Raw genomic sequence first — 15,362 nt, 5'->3', positions numbered from 1 at the left:
TCTGGTTCCCGTTCTCAAGGGAAATGCTTTCAGGTTCTCTCCATTTAGAGTGATGCTGGCTGTTGGCTTTGTATAGACGCCATTTATTATGTTGAGGAATTTTCCTTCAATTCCTATTTTGGTTAGAGCTTTTATCATGAATGGGTGTTGGACTTTGTCAAATGCCTTTTCTGCATCAATTGATAAGATCATGTGGTTTTTGTCTTTTGTTTTATTTATGTGGTGGATTACATGAATGGTTTTTCTAATATTAAACCAGCCTTGCATACCTGGTATAAATCCCACTTGACCGTGGTGAATTATTTTTTTTTTGATATGTTGTTGAATTCTATTGGCTAGAATTTTTGAGGATTTTTGCATCTATGTTCATGAGGGATATAGGTCTGTAATTTTCTTTTTTTATGATGTCTTTACCTGGTTTTGGAATCAGGGATATGGTGGCTTCATAGGATGAGTTAGGCAGGATTCCGTCATTTTCTATGCTTTGAAATACCTTTAGTAGTAGTGGTGTTAACTCTTCCCTGAAAGTTTGGTAGAACTCTGAAATAAAGCCATCTGGGCCAGGGCTTTTGTTTGTTGGGAGTTTTTTGATTACCATTTCAATCTCTTTTTTTGTTTTTGGTCTCTTTAGTTGTTCTACTTCTGATTGTGTTAGTTTAGGTAGGTAGTGTTTTTCTAGAAATTCATCCATTTCTTCTAGGTTTGCAATTTCGTAGAGTACAATTTTTTTGTAATAATCCGATATGATTCTTTTCATTTCAGTTGCGTCTGCTGTGATGTGGCCCATCTCGTCTCTTATTCGGGTTGTTTCCTTTCCTGTATTTCTTTAGTCAGTCTGGCCAATGGTTTATCAATTTTGTTAATTTTTTCAAAGAACCAGCTTTTGGCTTTGTTAATTCTTTCAATTCGTTTTCTGTTCTCTAATTCATTTAGTTCAGCTCTAATTTTTATTATTTGTTTTCTTCTGGTGCCTGATGGATTCTTTTGTTGCTCGCTTTCTATTTGTTCAAGTTGTAGCGACAGTTCTCTGATTTTGGCTCTTTCTTCTTTTTGTATGTGTGCATTTATCGATATAAATTGGCCTCTGAGCACTGCTTTTGCTGTGTCCCAGAGGTTTTGATAGGAAGTATTTTCATTCTCGTTGCATTCTATGAATTTCTTTATTCCATCCTTAATGTCTTCTATAACCCAGTCTTTTTTTCAGGAGGGTATTGTTCAGTTTCCAAGTATTTGATTTCTTTTCCCTAATTTTTCTGTTATTGATTTCCACTTTTATGGCCTTGTGGTCTGAGAGGATGCTTTGTAATATTTCGATGTTTTGGATTCTGCAAAGGTTTGTTTTATGACCTAATATGTGGTCTATTCCAGAGAATCTTCCATGTGCACTAGGAAAAAAAAGTATACTTTGCAGCAGTTGGATGCAGAGTTCTGTATAAGTCAATGAGGTCAAGTTGGTTGATTGTAGCAATTAGGTCTTCCGTGTCTCTATTGAACTTCTTACTGGATGTCCTGTCCTTCTCCGAAAGTAGTGGGTTGAAGTCTCCTACTATAATTGTGGAGGTGTCTATCTCACTTTTCAGTTCTGTTAAAGTTTGTTTTATGTATCTTGCAGCCCTGTCACTGGGTGCATAAATATTTAACAAGGTTATATCTTTTTGGGCAATTGTCCCTTTTATCATTATGTAGTGTCCATCTTTATCCTTTGTGGTGGATTTAACTTTAAAGTCTATTTTGTCAGAAATTAATATTGCTACTCCCGCTCTTTTTTTGCTTATTGTTTGCTTGATATATTTTTTTCCATCCTTTGAGTTGTAGTTTGTGTCTCTAAGTCTAAGGTGTGTCTCTTGTAGGCAGCATATAGATGGTTCGTGTTTCTTTATCCAGTCTGAGACTCTCTGTCTCTTTATTGGTGCATTTAGTCCATTTACATTCAGTGTAATTATAGATAAGTATGTGTTTAGTGCTGTCATTTTGATACCTTTTTATGTGTGTTGTTGACAATTTCATTTTTCCACTTACTTTTTTGTGCTGAGACGTTTTTCTTTGTAAATTGTGTGTTCCTCCTTTTCATAGTATTTGACTTTATGTTTGCTGAGTCACTGTGTTTTTCTTGGTGTTTATTTTGAGTTATGGAGTTGTTATACCTCTTTGTGGTTACCCTAATATATACCCCTATTTTTCTAAGTAAAAACCTAACTTGTAATGTCCTATATCGCCTTGTATCCCTCTCCATATGGCAGTTCTATGCCACCTGTATTTAGTCCCTCTTTTTGATTATTGTGATCTTTTACATATTGACTTCAATGATTCCCTGTTTCGAGCATTTTTTTTTAATTAATCTTAATTTGTTTTTGTGATTTCCCTATTTGAGTTGATATCAGGATGCTCTGTTCTGTGACCTTATGTTGTGCTGGTATCTGATATTATTGGTTTTCTGACCAAACAATTTCCTTCAGTATTTCTTGTTGCTTTGGTTTGGTTTTTGCAAATTCTCTAAGCTTGTGTTTATCTGTAAATGTTTTCATTTCACCTTCATATTTGAGAGAGAGTTTTGCTGGATATATGATCCTTGGCTGGCAGTTTTTCTCCTTCAGTGCTCTACATATGTCATCCCGTTGCCTTCTTGCCTGCATGGTTTCTGCAACTTATTCTTATTGATTCTCCTTTGTAGGAGACCTTTCTTTTATCCCTGGCTGCTTTTAAAATTTTCTCTTTATCTTTGGTTTTGCCAAGTTTGCTGATAATATGTCTTGGTGATTTTCTTTTTGGATCAATCTTAAGTGGGGTTCAATGAGCATCTTGGATAGATATCCTTTTGTCTTTCATGATGTCAGGGAAGTTTTCTGCCAACAGATCTTCAACTATTCTCTCAGTGTTTTCTGTTATCCCTCCCTGTTCTGGGACTCCAATCACACGCAAGTTATTCTTCCTGATAGAGTCCGACATGATTCTTAGGGTTTCTTCATTTTTTTTAAATTCTTTTATCTGATTTTTTTCGGCTATATTGGTGTCAATTCCCTGGTCCTCCAGCTCTCCAGTCTGCATGTTAATTGCTCGAGTCTGCTCCTCTGACTTCCTATCGCGTTGTCTAATTTTGTAATTTTATTGTTAATCTTTTGGATTTCTGAATGCTGTCTCTCTATGGATTCTTGCAACTTATTAATTTTTCCACTATGTTTTGAATAATCTTTTTGAGTTCTTCAAATGCTTTATCAGTGTGTTCCTTGGCTTTTTCTGTAGTTTGCCTTATTTCATTTTGAGGTCCTCCCTGATTTCTTGAAGCATCCTGTAAATTAGTTTTTCATATTCTGTATCTGGCAATTCCAGGATTGTATCTTCATTTGGGAAAGATTTTCATTCTTTCGTTTGGGAAGTTGTAGAAGCAGTCATGGTCTGCTTCTTTATGTGGTTTGATATTGACTGCTGTCTCCAAGCCATCACTAAGATATTGTAGTGATTTATTCTGTATTTGCTCACTGAGTCTTATTTTGTTTTGTTTCTTTCAGTGTACGTAGATGGGCTACTTGATTGCGCTGTCTTGATTGTTGTAGCCCTTGAATCACTTATGTCCTATTACCAGCTGGTTTGGGCTGTTACCAGATATATAAGCCTGAGTCCATTCACTATTCTTGAGTAGAATCTGATTTTGGGTCATCAAGTGTGTGGAGCAGACTGTCATCTATCCACCTAGAGAAGTAGTGGTGATAGTTGTGTGCACCAGATTCTAGTAGCAGCAGGGGTTCACTCTCCAGGGGGGGAGAATGCTGACAGGCTTCCCCCAAGTGCCAGTGAGGTAGGTGTGTCCCTATTCCTAAAGTGCCTTGGTAGGTGGGCTCTGCAGCTGTACCTTGGGCCCCCAATGCAAGTTCCTCTACAGATTGGTAGGTGTCACCCTCCTTAGACCCCTAGGGCAGGAGGGTAGGTGGTCTGGAGGGAGCTTGAGCCCTCAGTTCCTTGTTGTGGGTCAGTGAGGGCTCTGTTCAATATGCAGAGATATCAGACCTGGGAAACTTGTCTTTCCAGTAATCCGCTAAAACAATTACAGGCGGATCCCTATCAGAAATGTCTTTGCGTTATAATAGCCACCTTGTTCCCTGTAGGGATGAAATCCCAAGACTGTGGACCACATATGCTTGGCTGGAGCTGATTCTGTGTTTTTAGTCCAATTAGGGAAGGATTTTTGGCCCATGGGTTTTTTGTAGCTGCTTCTCTCAGGCCAGGAGAATGGGTTAGGAAAGGACCAAAAAAAAAAAAAAGGAAAAGAAAACCCGCAGTGCAGTTCACTCTCTGGCTCAGGAAATTCCAATGTTAATGAAGCCACTGGGGAGGGGGAGGGGAGGGTTCAGATAAATAGGAGAGAGTAGCACCCCAGAATATAGACAAAGTTACTTATCTTGCTTGGGATGACTGTTTTATCTGAGATTCCCGAGGGGGGCGCGTCGACTTTGTGTGCTGGCTGGGTAGAGATTTTCCCCGAGGGTCAGGCCCGCGTCCCGTGCTTGAGCTGTCTCAGAAGCCGCAGTTAGTTCCTCCGCTCTCAGTCCAGTGCCACGGTTCCCCGGCAGGGATGCCACACTCCCGGCTCCAAAACCAGTCCCTGCCTCCTGGTGACTTCTCCTCCTGTTTGTCACGTTGCTGTGCTGCCTGCGTGCACTGTCTGGGCTTCCCCCAGGTCAGTTCAGGGAGCTAGGGCTGCGGCCTGCATTTGCTCCGTCACATGATGGCGTGCTCAGCTCCCCTGTGCCCAGTCCAAAGCCCGGCGCCAAGGTTTCCTGACTGGGATGCTGGCTCCAGGCTCCGAAAACAGTCGCTGCTTCCCCGTGGTTGTTCGTTCTCAGTCTCTGTCACTCAGGTCAACTCTTTAGATCTGTGTTTGATGGTCAGGGGTCGTTGATTGTCATGTATGTGATCGATTCACTTGTTTTTCCCAGTCTTTGTTGCAAGAGGGATCCGAGGTAGCTTCTACCTGGTCAGCCATCTTGGCCCCGCCCTCTTTCCTGTCTTTTTAATGACCTCTTGCTTTCTTCACGTATGATGATCCTGATGTCATTCCACAACTTGTCTGGTCTTCAGTCATTAGTGTTCAATGCATCAAATCTATTATTGAGAATGTCTCAAAATTTGGGTAGGATATACTCAAGGTTGTGCTTTGGCTCTCGTGGACTTGCTCTAATTTTCTTCAGTTTTTTCTGCAGTATGAAATTGATCAAGCATGCAATCAGGATGCATTGAAAAATACTGGTGACTGGAATGCAAAAGTTGGAAACAATAAAGTAGAAAGAGTGGTAGTTGGAAAATAAGATCTTGGTGATAGAAACAATGCCAAAAATCACATGACAGAGATTTGCAACCAATGAATTGGCCATAAAACAAAAACCAAACCCAGTGCCGTCCAGTCGATTCTGACTTCTAGCAACCCTGTGGGACAGAGTAGAACTGGCCCATAGAGTTTTCAAGGAGCGTCTGGCAGATTCGAACTGCCGACCCTCTGGTTAGCAGCTGTAGCACTTAACCACTACACCACCAGGGTTTCCAAATTGGCCATAGTAGGAGATAAATAAATATTTGTTGAGTGAATGAATACATGAACATGGGAATTAAGTTGAACCCTAGAGAAAAAATTGGTGAGCACATTTGGCCACATAAATCATATTAATAAATCCCTATAATCATTGAAAAATGTTTTGGAAAATGTTGGATTAATTCAATCTTCCCTTTGCTTTCCGCTCCACACTGCACCCATCGCCGATAAAACCATATTAAAATTTTCACAGGAAAATTTTAAGGCATTATCCTAGAGAATGGGCTTATAAGGACCAGCCAGTATTTCATTCTTTTATACATAGGGTTGCTATGAGTAGGAACCAACTAGAAGGCATCTAACAACAAAATACCTGTGCTTGCAATCCCATTTGGGAATATGGTTTTCTTTGTTATGTTATTGAGACATATCTTTTTCTGTTGTTCATAAAATTTTGGGTATATCTAAAAACTATTCAATGTTGAGATATAAAAAGAACAAATTTGTCACAGAAGCAAGCAAGCATGAATGGAGAAAAGATGGATGCCATGTGGAGATTTCCAAGGAACACAGAACAATGCTAGAGAAGTAGAGACAAGGATTTTCTCCCAGAACGGACAGAGAGAGCTCTCTCCTAGGGTCGGTGCCCTGAATTTGGACTTCTAACCTTCTGAACTATGAGAAAATGAATTTCTGTTTCTTAAAGCCACCTACTTGTGGTATGTCTGTTACAGTAAAAAATACAGTAGCACTAGATAATTAAGATAGCCACTTATATTTTAGTAGTTTTGTACATGTTATCTTTATTAAATTACATTCTCTAACTTCTTTACTCACATGGAAAGGCAATTTATTTTTCTTTTTTGATTTTGTATATAGCATCCTTGCTAAACTACATTATGAAATCTGACAACTTGCCTTAAGCATTATTGTGTGTTTTCTATGTAGAAAACAATGCCACATGAAAGTAACCAGTTCTGTTTCTTACTATTTAATCTTAATTTTATTTCTTTCACTTGTTTTACTGTGCTGACAGTCATTTAAAATACAATGTTAAATTTAAGCAAAAAATGCTAGCCCCCATGTTTTTTTTGTGACTTTGAAGAGTTTTCTTCTGACTATTAAATGTACTATTTGAGGAAAAGGAAAGTTTCTTAAAAATTACCTCCTAATATACCTATTAGGAGTCCCTACGAGTGTGACTACTAATCCAAAGGTTGTAGCTTCAAATATACCCAGAGGCACCTTTAAAGAGAGGCCTGGTGATATGCTTCTAAAACCCTATAGAGTACAGTTGTACTTTGACATACATGGGGTCTCCATGAGTCGGAATAGACTCAATGACAACAGGTTAGTATACTTAGTATACCAGCTAAGATTAGATTCAGCTGCAGGTAACAAAAGCCCCAAATAACTGTGTCCAATATGAAGGGGTTATATCTCTTTCATGTGGAAGGCATCTGGAGGCAATCATGGTGATAAGGTGACTCCACGGTGTCAGGTCCAGGTTTCTTCTATTTTGTTGCCCTACCATCTCGGCAATGCCTTCCACCTCATAGTTCAGACAGTTGTTTAGAACCTTGCCATTTGGCCTCCCCTTCAGACAGCAAAAAGAAGGAAGAAGTACAAAGAATAAACCCTCTGCCTTTCAAGGAGACTTTTTTAGACTGTCATAAAATGTGTCCACTTACATGTTATTGACCAGAACATAGTTATACAACCACAGATATAGTTAGAAGGGAAGTTGGGAAATGTAGTTTTCTATCTAGGCAGCAAGGGGACCAACTAAATATCAAGGATCTTATACTAAAGAGCCTGGATTCCTAAGTGGCTGCACCCCAGTCCACCTTGCAAAGAAGTTTTTGAATGCATCATTAATTAGAAATAAATTTTGGTTTAATAGATCCACTGGGGTTTTGTTTTGCATTTTATAGCAGTTAGCCTAACTTGATGAACATAACACTTGATTTAACAAAATTTAAATATAATAAATATATATATCTCCACTCACCAGTGAGCAATATTATAAATCTTATAACACTTTAAAACCATTACCTCTTCACATTTTAGAAGCAATTATTGCCACTATTTTATCTTCACCTTTTAGCTCTCCAAATGAATCATTATTATTATTGTCATTGCTATTCTTGTTTAATACAGCCAGTGCTTATTAAATTATTTTATTCTTGGAGAATAAAATTATAGATGATTTTAACGGCCTCAGTTCTCTACATTGGTCATGAAATGCTCATAATCATAAAAAATATTTATTTAAAAATAGAGTATGATACTGTGTCATGTGATATAGAGAATTTAATATTTCCTAATAGTTATATTAGGAAAATAAAAGCTAATTTTTGGTGACTAGATTTATAATTATATATTTTCAAATTGCACAAATATATGTTCCTGAAATTATCCTAATAAACTTTGGTTGATTATGAGGCAGGCTCTCCTAATTAAGGGATAAAGGTGAATAATTTATTCCTCTGTTCCATTCAAAGAAAGCAGGACATGTTGGTTTTCAGATTTTTTAAAATATATATTTTAGTTTTTAAATTTACATTTAGTATTATTTGTTTCTTTTGGTGTGAAACTCTATGACTTTTAATAAATGCATAGATTCTTGTAACCATCACCACAAACAGGATACAAGAAACAATTTCAGAACCCAAAGAATTCCCTCCAATGCCCTTTTATAGTTTCACCCTCCCCCACCTCAAATCCTGAATCCCCTGATCTGTTCTCTGTTTTGCCTCTTCCAGAATGTCATTGAAATGGATTTATACAGTATGTAATCTTGTGATACTGACATCTTCCATTTGACATAATACATTTGAGGTCCACCCATGTTGCTGTGCATAGCAGTAGTATGTTCTTTTTCATTGTGAAGAGCATATCATATGGATGTGCTAACCTAACCTAACCTAACCTGTTGCTGTCGAGTTGATTCTGACTCATAGCGACCCTATAGGAAAGAGTAGAACTGCCCCATAGAGTTTTCAAGGAGTGTCTGGTGGATTTGAACTGCCGACCTTTTGGTTAGCAGCTGTAGCATTTAACCGCTATGTCACCAGGGTTTCCATGGATGTTCTAGACCTTGTGTATTCATTCATCCATTGAAGGACATTTGTATTCTTTCCACTTTGGGGCATTTATGAATAGTGCTGATATAAGCAATAGTGAACAGTGAAAATTTTTGTGAACATAAATTTTCATTTCTCTAAGTTAAATATCTACAGCTGTCATTGCTGGGTACTATGATAAGCTATGTGTAGCTTTTTAAGAAACTATGAAACTGTTTACCAGAGCAGTTAGTTCCCTTTCTAGTCCCACCACACTTCTTTAAATTTGATAACATATTTTTTTAAATTGTTGTTCATTTCTTTTACACCTCAGGTCTTTGAGTTCAATTTCCTTCTTTTTTAAAAAATATATCTTTTAAGGGTTTCATCAGTGAGAGTCTGATAATGGTACACACTATCATTTTATGATTATTTGAAATTATATTGACTTTTAAATCATTGCGAAATGATAGTTTCACTTAAAATTGTAGGCTCAGAATTTATCTTCAGTGCCTTTTCCATTATTGTTACTGATAAGATTGCTATAAATTAAAAAATTTTTTCGTATATAAAACAATCTTTTTCCTCAGTAGCAACATTTTTTAATTATCCTTTTTTTAAGGTTTCACTATAAATGCTTGTTGACATACATTCAATTTAATTTGTCCTGCTAGTAATAAAGTAGGCATCCTGGTGGTGCAGTGGTTAAGAGCACAGCTGCTAACCAAAAGGTCAGCAGTTCAAATCCATCAGCTGCTCCTTGGAAACCCTATGGGGCAGTTCTAGTCTCTTCTATAGGGTTGCTATGAATCTGAACTGATTCTGTGGCAGTGGGTTTGATTTTCTTTTAGGTGGAATACAGTGATACCTGATGTTAGAATTTACATGTTTCATTATTCTGGGAATTTTTTTCATGTATCAACTCTTCAAAAATTAGCTTCTTTCAGTTATCTCTATGTCATGGATTGAATTATATCTACCAAAATGGTGTGTATCAATTTGGCTGGGCCATGATTCCCAGTATCCTGTGGTTGTCCTCCATTTTTAAATTGTAATTTTATGTTAAAGAGGATTAGCGTGGGATTGTAACACCCTTACTAAGATCACATCCCTGATCCAACGTAAAAGGAGTTTCCCTAGAATGTGCCCTGCACCACGTTTTATCTTACAAGAGATAAAAGGAAAGGGAAGCAAGCAGAGAGTTGGGGACCTTGTAGCACCAGGAAAGCAGTTCCAGGAGCAGAGCACTTCCTTTAGACTCGGGATCCCTGCCCAGAGAAGCTCCTACTCCAGGGGAAGATTGATAAGAAGGCTGACAGAGAGAGAAAGCTTTCCCCTGGAGCTGACACCCTGAATTTGGACTCTTAACCTACTTTATTGTGAGGAAATAAACTTCTCTTTGTTAAAGTCATCCACTTATGGTATTTCTGTGATAGCAGCACTAGATGACTAAGGTGCTCTACTATTCTTTTCTGGGATATCATTAGTCAGAAAAAGGCGAGGGGCTGACTGTAGAATAGACCATCAATTGCTCATATGCAAGTTCAAGTTGAAGCTGAAGAAAACTAGAACAAGTCCATAAGAGCCAAAGTACAACCTTGAGTATATCCCACCTGAATTTAGAGACCACCTCAGGAATAGATTTGACCTATTGAACACTACTGACCGAAGACCAGACAAGTTACATGAAGAAAGTGAGGTAATTAAAAAGACAGGAAAGAAAGAAAAGACCAAAATGGATGTCAGAAGAGACTCTGCAGCTTGCTCTTGAATGTCAAGTAGCTAAAGAAAACAGAAGAAATGATGAAGTAACAGTGCTGAATAGAACATTTCAAAGGTGGCTCATGAAGACAAAGTATTAAAATGACATGTGCAAAGACCTGGAGATAGAAAACCAAAAGGGAAGAACAAGCTCTGCATTTCTCAAGCCGAAAGAACTGAAGAAAAAATTAAGCCTCAAATTGCAATATTGAAGGATTCTACAGGGAAAATATTAAAAGTTGCAAGAAGCATTAAAAAAAGGTGGAAGGAATACACAGAGTCACCATACCAAAAAGAACTGGTTGATGTTCAACCATTTCATGAGGGAGCATATGATCAGGAACCGATGGTTCTGAAGGCATTGACAAAAACACTGCTTCAGGAATTGATGGAAGACCGATTGAGATATTTCAACAAAAGGATGCAGTGCTGGAAGTGCTCACTTGTCTATGCCAAGAAATTTAGAAGACAGCTATCTGGTCAACTGACTGGAAAAGATTCATATTTATGCCCATTCCGAAGAAAGATGATCAGATCAAATGGAGAAATTATCAAACAATATCATTAATATCACAGGCAAGTAGAATTTTGCTGAACATCATTCAAAAGTGGCTGCAGCATCACATCGACAGGGAACCATCAGAAATTCAAGGTGGATTCAGAAGAGGATTTGGAACAAGGGATATCATTGTAAATTGGATCCTGGCTAAAAGTAGAGAATACCGGAAAGAAGTTTACCTGTGTTTTATTGACTATGCAAAGGCATTCAACTATGTGGATCATAACAAATTACAGATAACATTGCTAATTCCAGAACACTTAATTGTGCTCATGAGGAACATATACATAGATCAAGAGGCAGTTGTTTGAACAAAATAAGGGGATACTGCATGGTTTAAAGTCAGGAAAGGTTTGTGTCAGGGTTGTATCCTTTCATCACACCTATTCAATCTGTATGGTGAGCAAATAATCCGAGAAGCTGGTCTATATAAAGAACTTGGCATCAGAATTGGAGGAAGACTCATTAACAACCTGTATTATTCAGATGACACAACCTTGCTTGCTGAAAGTGAAGAGGACTTGAAGCGCTTACTGACCAAGATCAAAGACCGCAGCCTTCAGTATGGATTACACCTCAACATAAAGAAAACAAAAATCCTCAGGACTGGACCAATAAGCAAAGTCATGATAAAGGGAGAAAAGATTGAAGTTAAGGATTTCAATTTATTTGGATTCACAATCAACATCCATGGAAGCAGCAGTCAAGAAATAAAAAGACGCGTTGCATTGGGCTGCAAAAGACCTCTTTAAAGTTTTGAAAAGCAAAGGCGTCTCCTTGAAGACTAAGGTACGCCTGACCCAAGCCATGGTGTTTTCAATCACCTCACATGCATGCAAAAGCTGAACAATGAATAAGGACGACTGAAGAGGAATTGGCACCTTTGAATTACAATGTAGGTGAAGAATATTGAACATACCATGGACCGCCAGAAGAATGAACAAATCTGTCTTGGAAGAAGTACAGCAAGAATGCTCTTTAGAAGCAAGGAAACTGAGACTTCTCACATACTCTGGACATGTATTCAGAAGGGATCAGTCCCTGGAGAATGACATCATGCTTAGTAAAGTGAGGTTCAGTGAAAAAGAGGAAGAGCCTCAAGGAGATGAATTGACACAGTAGCAGCAACAACAGGCTCAAGTATAACAACATTTGTGGGGATGGAGCAGGACGTGGCAGTGTTTCATTCTTTTGTACATAGGGTTGCCATGAGTCTGAACCGACTCAACAGCACTTAACAACAACAACACCCCTTTCTGGAACCCTTATGAGATTTTATTTTGAGATTCTCATGTCTCTTAAAATCTTCCCTGTTTTATCTGTACTTTCTTCTATATTATTTCTTTAGATCTGTTAACCTGTGTACGAATTCTCTCTTCAGTTCTTTAGAATCTGCTATTCAATCTGCTTTTGAGTGTTTCATTTAAATGACTATATTTTTGTTTCTAGAATATGCATTTTTAACTTAATATGTTTTTCATAGGCTCCTCCACATTTTTTGTATTTCTTATTAAATAGTTTTAATCACTTTAAATATGTTTTTAACACTTGGTATTTAACAACTTTAGTGGTCTAATCTTCCTGTAGGAGCCCTGGTTCGGGTAGTATTTTAGCACTCAGCTGCTAACCAAAATGTTGGCAGGTCAAATTTACCAAGCACTCCTTGGAAACCCAGTAGGGCAATTTTACTCTATCCTGTAGTATCACTATGAGTCAGAACCAACATGACAACACCTAACAGCAGCAACAACAACAATCTTCCTGTTGCTTTCTCACACAATTTGGGTTATAAGCTTACTTGGCAGTATTTGTCTATGAGAACCTGGCATGGCCTGCTCTATAATTCTTATTCTCCAGAAATGGTTTGAGATTGATTTTACCAGAAGCCCAAGTGTATTATTTTGCTTTCATTGCCTTTTTATGTTATACATAAACCCCCTATTTCAGGACCTTGCAGTTGATGTAAATTGAAACTCAAGTGACTGATGGTTCATGGTTCATGAGATTTTACCATTCAGTGCCCAAATGAAACAAACAGCAAGGAGGATAATAAATCAATCTTCACAAGCCAATTGCATCATGGGAAAATCTCAGAATCCTATTATGTTCCAAACTATGAGGATATAACAAATTCCTACTTTCCACTTCTTAATCAGCTCTGAAAACTGCTATCCATATGACATTTCCTTCCCTGACTCTAGCCACCCAAATCTAGGTAAAATCTCACAAGTTAAAAGCACACTGTCTTTCAGACTACTAAATAGGTAGATGCAAGCCACAAGCTCAGGAACCCACACAACACCGTTACTATTCCCTGCTGGTTCCCACTAATCCTTTGAGTTTAATAATTCACTGGAATGATTCACAGAACTCACAGAAAGCGCTATACTTATGATTGCAGTTTTATTATAGCAAAAAGCTACAAATCAGGATCAGCATAAAGAAGAGACTCATGGGGCAAAGTCTTGGAGGGGTCCTAACCCAGAATTTCGATGTCCCAAAGGAGCATACTACCATCCCATGTATATCAATGCCTTTTACCAACCAGGACGCTCTCAAAACTTCTGTGTCCAAAGCATTTATTGGCTTCATTTCATAGTCATGATTGAGGCCTCATTGCATAATCATAAGTGAGGCCTCACTGAATATACATAATTGATTAAAACATGCTCCATCTCCCTTCCTGAGGTTAGCTGACCATATGGTCTTTGTGGCCTAGCCAACCTTATTTGCACAAATACTCAAGTGTTATTGGGTGGTTTGAGATAATAATGGTACTTTGATTACTCAGGGCATTGTAATAGTAATCTCTCAAGAAAAAAGGGCAAAGGCCAAATTAAGTTTTTTGCCTCAGGAAGATGATTTTTCCTGGTTTTCTCCCCAACCCAATGAGAAGACGTCTTGGTGTATGTCCTTTCACTGAGAACACTGCCAAGCACCAACCCACAACAATCCAAAGTTAAGCCGATTTGATACATCTGGATTTCATGCTCTTTTATTTTCCTCTTTCTGACTTCCTTTATGTTCTTCTAGCTCAACCATCCATTTCAAAGATTGCTTTACATGTTCTGTGTAGTAAGTCCAGGTATATTTGTCAGGAAGGCCTTCATGTGGACTAGACTTCCATATTGAGAGAGATAGGTTCAGTACCTTTCAAAAAATTCTGATGTGAGTTTTCATGGTTAAATACATCAATAATCCTTTAAAAGTATTATTCTCATTTTGCAAAGGAGAAAACTGGAAGCCAGATGTTGTAAGTAATATATTCGAAGCCATACATTTAGCAAGTAAAAGAGCTGAAATCAGAGCTTCAGGCATTCCAGAATACAAGTTCAATGACCTCTTCAACATATCACAGCAACTATGAAAAAGACATTGTGTGAGCACATCCTTTTAGCAGTATAATGCTGAAAAAATTATATAGTCTTTTATCATAATTATATTTAATTTAATATTCCCAACATTATATGGCTTTAGCAAATAAAATTACAATTCAACATTTTTTAAAGGTAAGTACTACTAGAAATAGGTCTTACACCTTAGAAAATAGAGTAAATTTGTCATAATGCTAGTTATAATGAAACAGTACAAACTGTCTCAAATTGAAATTACCTAAGGGAGAAACATAATGGCAGATTTGTAAGTGAAGGCTGAGGGAAAACAATTAATCTTTGAAAAAATATAATGCATAATACCTCATAATTCAGTCAAAACTAGGCAGTCACATTTGCTATGTGTTTCTCAGAAAAATCTCCAAAAATATTTATTATATCACATTTGAAAAATTATAAATTTAATAAATTGTCATATACTACAGTCTGTTTTCACCTACAAGGAAAATGAGGGTTCTAAACCTTATTATGTGGCATTTAGAGAATTGCTTCTCTAATATTTGCTACAAATTAATATTTCATTATGAAAATTTAAAGATTTTTTAAATCATGAAATCACTCATGCTGAACTATGCATATAATTATTAACATTTTATTCTGTGTTCTTAGTATGCAATAAGCTATATTGATAAACTCTCTCATTTTGTGAATCTCTGAGTGAATTACAGGTATTTCTTTATAAATAAAATAGATATTTCAGAGGCAGAAAAGCAGTTTCTCTCCCACCACCAGCATAACCTTAATATTGAAATTATACTGAATGATTATGCCCCAGGGGAAGTAGATCCCCCTCATCTAGTGTCTTAGAGGTAATATATATAATTAACTATGTAATTATATGCTGTCAAAATCTAATCTTAGGTGCCAGAAGTGGAGGGACTGCTTTTCTTTCACTGCTATCAATGCTGGGGACAATGACTACAAGCCTGTCAATCACCGTGAGCCCAGACTGCATCAAAGGGCACTCTCATCTTCCTCCCCTTTCCCTTTTCTATGAACTCCAGCAAGTTAACCCCTCTGGTCGGAGGTATATAAGCCCCAGGTCCCTTTGCACCTTTATCTTT

Source organism: Loxodonta africana, chromosome 18 (genome assembly GCF_030014295.1).
Source record: "Loxodonta africana isolate mLoxAfr1 chromosome 18, mLoxAfr1.hap2, whole genome shotgun sequence".
NCBI lineage: Eukaryota > Metazoa > Chordata > Mammalia > Proboscidea > Elephantidae > Loxodonta > Loxodonta africana.
Note: the sequence above shows the minus strand (reverse complement) of the source record.